We start from the raw sequence: 9,296 nt of genomic DNA on the forward strand, positions 1-9,296 counted from the left end.
GTAACAAAGGGCTTTGTTCTGGGTTTATAGAGCAACACAGAAAGCATGGTATGGTAAGGGGATGAAGAGTGCTTTTTAAAAAATAAAAAAATAAAAAAAGGTTCTCCCTGCCTCCAAGACAGGGTTTCTCTTTTTTTCTTTCCTTTTTAAATTTATCTATTTTTTACACACTAGTCCCAGTTCCCCCTCCCTCCCCTCCTCCCAATCCCTCACATTCTCCTCATCCCATCTGCTCATCAGAGAGGGTAAGGCCTCCAATGGGGAGTCAATGAAGTCTGTCCCATCATTACATTGAGGCTGGACCAAGGCCCTCCCCTCTGTGTCTAGGTATCTCTGAGCAAGGTATCTCTCCATAGGAAATGGGCTCCACAAAGCCAGTTCACATATTAGGGATAGATCCTGGTCCCACTGCCAGTGGCCCCACAAACTGCCCATGCCACCCACTGCTACCCTCCTTCAGAGGGCCTAGTTCAGTCCTGTGTAGGTTCCCTAGCTGTTAGTCCAGAATCAGTGAGCTCCCACTAGCTTGAGTCAGCCATTTCTGTGGGTTTCCTCATCATGGTCTTGATCCCTTTGCTCTTATTATGGCTCCTCCTTCTCTTCAGCTGGACTCCAGGAGCTCCGCCCAGTGCTTAGCTGTAGATCTCTGCACCTGCTTTCATCTACTTCTGGATGAAGGTTCTATGATGACTATTATGGCAGTCATCAATCTGATTATAGGGGAAGGCCAGTTCAGGCAGAGACAGGGTTTCTGTGTGTAACAGTTCTGGCTGTCCTGTCACTTTGTAGACCAGGTTTGGCTTCAAATTTACAGAGATCTTCCTACCTCTGCCTCCCGAGTACTGGGATTAAAGGCATGCGCCACCACCGCCTGGAATGGTGATTTTTTTTTAAAGGCAGGCTTTAAAACATAAACAGGCTGGGTACACAGTAGGATAACAATTTAGGTACATAGTTTTTAAATGTCTTCAGGGAATATTATTAGCTTGCAAGGTCTGGCAAAAGTTCAGTCTCTTTGAAGACAAAAGATATTTTCAGAAAAAGGTATCATCACATTAGATGACAAGACTTGGTGGTAAAGTCTGTCCTCAGGACTTCTAGTTATATGTCCTATTGCCTGATAGTAACATGTCCTTCATGGAAAAAAAAAGTCCTGTGAGGGAAATATCAAGTCTATTAACAACTTAGATAATGGCAAAGAACAAGAAAATAATGGTGGAAGTTGAAGTTACAAGCAGGAAATTTTTCATTCTATAGTAAGAAGCTTTTTTTCTCATTTATAGCTTTTATTATGTTGAGGCATGTTCCATTTATTCCTACTTTCTCTAGGACTTTTTTATATTTAACATGATTTCTTTATTGAGTCTTTGGGGATTTCACACCATGCATCCCAATTCAGCTCATCTACCAGTGCTTCCCTATCCTTCCCCCAAGAGGCTCCCCAAACAAAAATGAAAAAAATCAAAACAAAACAAGAAAACAAACAAAACAAAACAAAACAAAACAACAAACTCCTCCGCGTGCTCTTCCTCTCTAACAAACACCTCTTCATTCACCCCGGTGGCAATGGGCGCCGCAGTGTGTCACACAGTGCACCCTGTTGTTCCATCGCCTTTCCTTGCAGATGTTCATTGCAATGAGACTCTCACTGGTTGGTTCAAGGCCTCTGGTTTCTCCTACACTATCATCACTGGATCTGCACTGAAACTTCTCTCCTATATGCCCTGGCAGCTCCCAGTCATGGGGATCCTTCAGGTATTGTTCAGGTCCTGGGAAGGGAAGATGTTAGGGTGGGCCAACCCCAGGCTGGGCTGTGGGCCTGGGTGGTGGTTGAGCTGGTCGGTCCAGGTCACTGGGGCCACCCCTTTATTAATGGAAAAATTGAATACAGTTGTTAGTGTTTAAGTGCGAGAAGTGGTTAAAAGTGTTTGGAAAACTGGAAAGGTAAGAATGGCCCAAACCACAAACCAAGAGTAACAACAAAATGCCCCACAAAGCAAGATTATTAAATATTCTGTGGCACGTATCATATAGTCTTACTGAATGCATCTTTCTGGTTATCCATCCTCCCTGCAGGAAATACACCTCACCTTCCATCTCCCTAGTTTGGTACCAGGTAACTTATTCATGCCTGCTGCTCATATGTGTATCTGCTACTTTGAATATCTTCTGGACAAATTTAATTTCTGATTTATTTCTTCCTTAATTAAAGAGTTAAATACAACTTGTGATGGGTGTTCATTTTATAATTGTATGAGAGCTATGGTTTCTCCTTTCTTTGTCTTCTTTCCGTTTTTTGAGACAGGATTTCTCTGTGTACTCCTGTCTGCCTGGAACTCACTCTGTAGACCAGGTTAGCCTCTGCCTCCCAGCCTGGGATGAAAGGCGTGTGCCACCACACCTGGTATCACCTATCTTTTATAGGAAGGGAATGCTATTTAATAGTTCTGCCACAAAGATTAATTTTATCATTTGAAGCCAATGAAACTCAGGGATTTTGTAGTTTTGGTCTTTGCTCTTTTTTTTTTTATTACCTTTTTTTTACTTTCTTTTTGTATGCCTTATTTTTCTGCTATCTCTTTGCCGGGCTGGCTGATGGCTGCCTGACTTCTGGCCCTGGCAATGTCCCTCTCTTTCTCTTTGTTCTCTTCTCCTTCTTCTTTCTCATTGACACTTGATTTCTCCTCCTACTTGTTCTCTCTGCCCTCCAGCCCCACCTACCCTTTCTCTGCTTAGCTATTGGTTACTCAGCTCTTTATTAGACTAATCAGGCACCTTAGGCAGGCAAGGTGAAACAAATGCAATACCTTTACATAATTAAATGCAGCATAAATCAAAGTAACACACCTTTATACACTTAAAGTAATATTCTGCAGCATAAGCAAATGTAACTCATCTGTTCATAGTTAAAATAATATCCCACAATGTGTGCATATGTGTATGTATATGTAGACTTGCCTTCTATGCCCATTGTATTTTGCAGTTGAACTTAATAAGTTGTAATAGTGGGGTGAATCAGTGGTGGGGGAGTATAGAGAGAACGTCCTGGGAGAAAATGATGTGTTGGTCACTATCATTTATGCATTCCTTGGAGTCTGGTCTAGAAGATAGGCCAGAATGAGATAGGTATTAAAAGCAGCTTTTCTAAAAACCACTGGCTCCTCACTTTGGGTCCATGGGGTGACTGAAGCAGGATGGAAGCCAGGATCTCTGCCTTCACTTTGTGTCTGCCTCCTTTACTTTTACTGAAGGTACGGAGATATTATTGTTAGCCTTTCCTCTTGAGTCACAGAGGATTTCCAGAGCAGTAGAACAGCACAGCACAGCACAGCATAACACACCACCGGGGCAGGGGTCATTTTCCTAGAAGGGAGGCCTCCTCCATCTAGAGCAGAAAAGTGATCATGTTGTAGAAACTAGATTGGTCTCCTCAAGCTTAAAAGACCCAAATATCTTGTAGACCCAGAAAGAGACAATGATCAATCAGACCACACCTTGAAAAGACATGTAAACCTAATACCAGCAAGGACTCCCCAGTGGGGCCACACAGGATGAATACCTTCTGTGTTTTTCCCTATTGTTTATCCCTTCCATTGGTGTATTGAGCTTGGCTTGTAGATATTGCCTGAGACCAAGCTCCCTCTCTACAAACTCCCATAATAAGAAAGTGACTCACTATAGGATAGAACTCCTGCCAAGGAGTGAGTAGATCTTTCCTTCCAAGACTATAAAAATATGACTCTATTCTTAGCCTCTATATGATCAAAAGCACATTAAATCAAGAAATTGTAAAATGATAAGGGAATAGGAAAAATAGGGAGATCAATAGGACACACAGAGCAATACACACACACAGAGGGGGGGAGAGAGACAGAGAGACAGAGAGAGACAAAGAGAAAGAGAGAGAGAGAGAGAGAGAGAGAGAGAGAGAGAGAGAGAGAGAGAGAGAGAGAGATCATTAAGAGAAGAAAAATGGGGAACCTAAAAATAGAAGGGTTGAAATATATCTGTATATTGTGTGGCTGGAATTGGTGAGGTACCACTAAATTATGCCTTCTGTTTCTGTCACTGAGCCAATGATGCCAATGATTAAAACATAGCCAAATCTAGTAGCAAGCAATTAAACCAGTTTACAAGATCATATCCCCAAACAATTCCTATTTGTGTTCAAAGACCTACTGGGGCTGGTCCAGTGGAAAGCCAAGTCAGCCTCTTGGGGCTTGGTGGAGTCAAAGTGGGCAGGGAATTCTCCAGAAATGAGATGAAGAGTGAGAACAGAGAAACAGCCCAGAGTTCCAGCTCCACAAATCCCAAGTCCCGTGTTCTTCCCTGGTGAAGGGGCAGTGGGGAAGAGCTGGTGTATGGAAGTGTGTGCCATCCTTAGAGGAAAGGGAAGTCTCAGAGGTTCTGCTCCGTGGTTGCCAAGCCATTAGAAGGACCACAGCTTGAGTTTCAGTCAGCCTTGGGTTGAGGATGTGGTGCCAGGCAGAAGAAAGGAAGGAGGCAGAGGAGACCTGTGTGAGCTGCTGTGTGTTCTAGACCCTGGGGCTGGGACAATGAATGCTCCTGACCTTGGCATCTCCTAAGAGGGGCTTTCTGGTGTTGAATCACAGATAAGCTGGAGTGTAGTTTAATCTTCTGTAGCTAACGAGGAATCACCATTTTAGGTACAAATTATGACCACCACAATCCAGTCTGTAGAGAAAACATTCCCCTTGCAAAGTACCAGAGAAGAGATCCATTTCCCTAGAAATGTCAGTTTGAAGTGTGCCTGGTGGTAGTCAGAAATCTACCCTCCCTTGAGGAATGAATGCTTTGTCGCACAGCCAGAAAGTATACTGCAGTCTACACAGTGTCTACATTATGTAGTCAAAGTTGAATTTCTGGAAAAGGAGAGGCTTTGGCTGATGGTTTTGGAGGCTGTACTGGCACTTTAAAGTGATGCATCGGAGGCTGATACATTTCTAAAGAGATGTGAGAAGACACCCAGAGTCTACCAACCCAGCCTTCAAGTGGTAGGGAATTGTGCAGTCACAAAGGTAGCTGGGAATTCAGAAGAAGAGTGCCATTACCTATAGCAGAAGATCACAGTATTTCACTTTTATTGTTTGGCAAAGCCACCAGAAGAGGAATGAATGGAAGAGTGGAGAGTGGAGAGGTTTCTCAGTTATTCATCAGTGCCTTGGATAAAGTCACAACAGGCAAGAGTAAGTTTCTGTTTATATGTTTATTATATTTTGGATACTCTTAAAAATAAAATAACTCACAAAATAAAATGCATAGGATAAAAGTAAAATATGGAAATAGAAATATCAATTTAATTTCATTTTGGGGCAAAACATTTTCAATAACCAAGTATCAAGCTTAGTTTGGGTTTCCTAGTAGCTACAACAAAAAGGAAAACATAGTATTCATGGTCAAGTTGGATTACATATGTATCTTTGTCTACTCAGAGAAATGTGTGTGCAACTCCAGGAGTGTGGTGCACACCGGAATACCAGCACTTGAGAGGCAAGGTGTGAGAATCATGAGTTCAAGACCAGCAGTGGCTATGTAGTCAATATATGCCTCAAAACAAACCTGTATGTGATGGCTCATGTCTGTAATAGCACCACTTGTGAGGCAATAAATTCTTCATGAGGTTGAGGCCAGCCTGGCCTACATGTGTAGTTTCAGTCATTCTGGGATATATGTTATAGAGTAAGACCCTGACTCAAAAAAAAAAAAAACACAAAATACCCCCCAGACAAACAAACACAAATTTTAAACACAATTCACAACAAAAACCAGCTAAGAAGAAAACTATAAGAAAGGAAAAGGGACAAAAGGGTGTGTGGTGTGTGTCAATGGGACCCTGGTGCTCTTGCTTCTAGTAAATGGTGTTTATTTATAGACATGAAACTCACTGAGGGTTTGAGTCCTGGTCAGAGTCTACACTTGATCCTTTTCCTCTTTACTCTTCTGATTTTCGAAATTACTTGAAATATGTTGGATAGAGGAGCCTGAGTGAGGGATTGTCACCAGTGGGGAGAACTTGGCTATATATTGAGTCAAAAATTGGAAGTTTCCCCAGGATTTCAAAAGTCTGGAATGGTGAGTTAAACTTTATGGGGCTCTTTTTTTGTTTTGTTTTGTTTTTCGAGACAGGGTTTGTCTGTGTCTTTGGAGGCTGTCCTGGGACTAGTTCTTGTAGACCAGGCTGGTCTCCAACTCACAGAGATCCGCCTGCCTCTGCCTCCCAAGTGTTAGGATTAAAGCATGCGCCACCACCGCCTAGCTTCATGGGATTCTTTTAAATATTAGTTTTTCTTTATTTTTGAGAATTTCAGACATGTATACAATATAATAGGGTCATGGCTACCCCCAAATCCTCTTTGATATGGACCCCCTAAACTTCATGTTCTCTTTTTAAAATATAACCCAGTGAATCCATTTAGTGCAGCTCATATGCATGGGTGTTGGGACATCCACCACACCATGAGAAATCTACCAGTGGTCATACATTAAATAATACAAAAACAAAAAACCAAAAAAACAAATAAAACCTAAAACTCCCCCAGAAGCTATCAATTGCCAGTACTTCAATAGGGGATAGGTTGTGTCTGGTTGGTGGTGACACACATCTTTCATCCCAGCACTCAGGAAGCAAAGGCAGGAGGGTCCCTGAGTTCAAGGCCACAGTGGTCTACAGTGAGTTCCAGGACAGCCAGGACTACACAGAGAAACCCTGTCTTGAAACAAACAAACAAACCACACACACACACACACACACACACACACACACACACACACACACACACACAGAGAGAGAGAGAGAGAGAGAGAGAGAGAGAGAGAGAGAGAGAGAGAGAGAGAGAGAGAGAGAGAGAGAGAGAGAGAGAGAGAGAGACAGAGACAGAGACAGACAGAGACAGAGAGGGAGAGGGAGAGAGAGAGGTTGTAGAGGGCATCTTCCACATCTGTGCTAGGTTGGATTGATCTTGTGCAGGTAGCCATAGCTGCTGTGAGGTCAGAAGCTGTGCAAAGTCCACAAGTTCACATTTCACAGCACTCCTGGGTTAATTGTTTTTATTACATTGGTGTGTGTGTGTGTGTGTGTGTGTGTGTGTGTGTGTGTGTGTATGTGTGTGTGTGTATGTTCATGTGTTGTGTCATGAGTATGGAGATGTGGAGACAGAGGACAATTTGGGGGATTCAGTTTTCTCCTACCATATGGGTCCTGAGAATCAAATTTAGGTTCCAGTCCTGGTGGCTACACAGTCATCTCACCAGCCCTGCCTTCTGTAGTGTGAAGTGTTGACAGAACTGTAAAACTCTACTACAGAATTGCAGAAAGGGAGTCCTGCAGTAGTATTTCAGTGCTAAAGTGAAGATTGTCTTTTTCATTGGCCCTAAAAAAATCTCTTACGCCTGTCTCTGCTTCTCCTCTCTCTCTCTCTCTCTGTTTCTCTGTCTCTCTCCTCTCTCTGTCTCTCTCCCTTCTCTCTCTCTCTCTCTCTCTCTCTCTCTCTCTCTCTCTCTCTGTACACACATGTGTAGTGTGTGCATGTGGGTGTGTATTTGCTGCATGCACATGAGTCCTGGTGTACTGGTGTACTGGTGTAGGTGCCCTTATGTGTGTATGCTAAGGCCAGAGCAGCACATTGGGCATTTTCCTCTATTACTGCCTCCTTATTGCCTTGAGATAGGACCTCTCACTTCATTGAAAACTTGCTGTTTTGGTTAGACAGTCTTGCCACGCTCTCAAGCTTGCAAAGCAAGCCCCTTTATGCATTGAGCCATCTTCCCAGTCTTGCTCTATAAATCTCACTTAGTACATCTTCTATGTATTGGTCATTGTATGGTTTTAGACTGTCAGGCACTAGTTTAGGCTCTAAGCATCACTGAGTGTCAAGCAACGTCATTAATGCTGTTAGGGAGCTGTTAGAGGTGTGGCTGTAAACAAATGAACAAGAAGTAAACATGTCACTAAAGGGGGAAAGAGAACTGTTAGATACAGCTGTTATCTTTATGGTCACTGACCATTCTCTTCATGTTTAATCATGGAGACCAGATGCCAGGTGGGAAGGAAAGTCTGCTAGTTATTCTCAGTGCCCTGCACACAGAGAAGATGGCGAGTGTGTACCACAGTTCTGCTCACAGCTGAGGAATTTCAATATCTGGAAACTCCCAGACAAAACCTACCCATCTATGTGTTCTCTTGTATTCCTTTTTCTAAAAGTTATTTTAAGTATTTATACAAGTACATATTGTATGTTGAACATTTGTTACCCCCACTTTCTAATGTCCCCTTCCTCGTGTCTTTCCCTCCCAACAATTGTCTTTGTTTCCCTAAACAGTTTTGCTTCTACTTTCCTGTCCCATATACTCATAATTTTTTCTCTTTTTTCAATCAGTTTTAAAAATTTATTTTACATACCAACCAGTTTCCCCTCCATCCTTTCCTCCCACTCCCCCCCCTGCATTCTCCTAGCTCCCCCTCATCCACTCCTCCTCCATCACCACTTAGATGGGGTAAGGCCTCTCATGGGAATCAGCAAAGCATGGCACATCAAACTGAGGCAGGACCAAGCTCCCTGCATCAAGGCTGAACACGGCATCCCACCATAGGGAATGGGTTCCAAAGAGCCAGATCACAAATCAGGAACAGATCCTGCCCACAGGGGCCCCACAAAAGACCAAGCTACCCAATTGTCCCTCAGATGCAAGGGCCTAAATTCCTCCCATACCGGCTCACTGTTAAACTGTCTGTCCAGAGTCCATGAGATCCCATAAACTCAGGTCTAATGTCAGTGCGTGCGTTTCCCCATCACGATCCTCCCACCCCAACCCCTGCTTATACAATCCTTCTACCCTCTCTTCAACTGGACTCCCAGAGTTCAGCCTAGTGCTTGGCTGTGGATCTCTTCATCTGCTTCCATCAGTTACTAGATGAAGGCTTCATGCTGACAACTAGGGCAGTTACAAATCTGATTACAAGGGTAGGGCAGTCCAGGGACCCTCTCCACCGTTGCTGGTAGTCTTAGCTGGGGTCATGTTGTGGGTTCCAGGGAGCCTAACTGGCACCAGGTTTCTCCCTAACCCTACAATGCCCCCGTCTATCAAGATACCTCCCACATCACTCTCGTGCTCTTCCTAGGGCCATTTGATTGCAAAGCCTTTCCACAACCCTTTATTCTGAGGAACTCTTTGTCTTTGAGGTCGAGGTGCGTTTTTTTGTATTCAGCAGAAGGATGGATCCTGTTTTTGTATATATTCTGTTAGCCTGTGTCTTTTTATTGATGAATTGAGTCCAT

This window comes from Cricetulus griseus, chromosome 3 (genome assembly GCF_003668045.3).
Source record: "Cricetulus griseus strain 17A/GY chromosome 3, alternate assembly CriGri-PICRH-1.0, whole genome shotgun sequence".
Classification (NCBI taxonomy): Eukaryota; Metazoa; Chordata; class Mammalia; order Rodentia; family Cricetidae; genus Cricetulus; species Cricetulus griseus.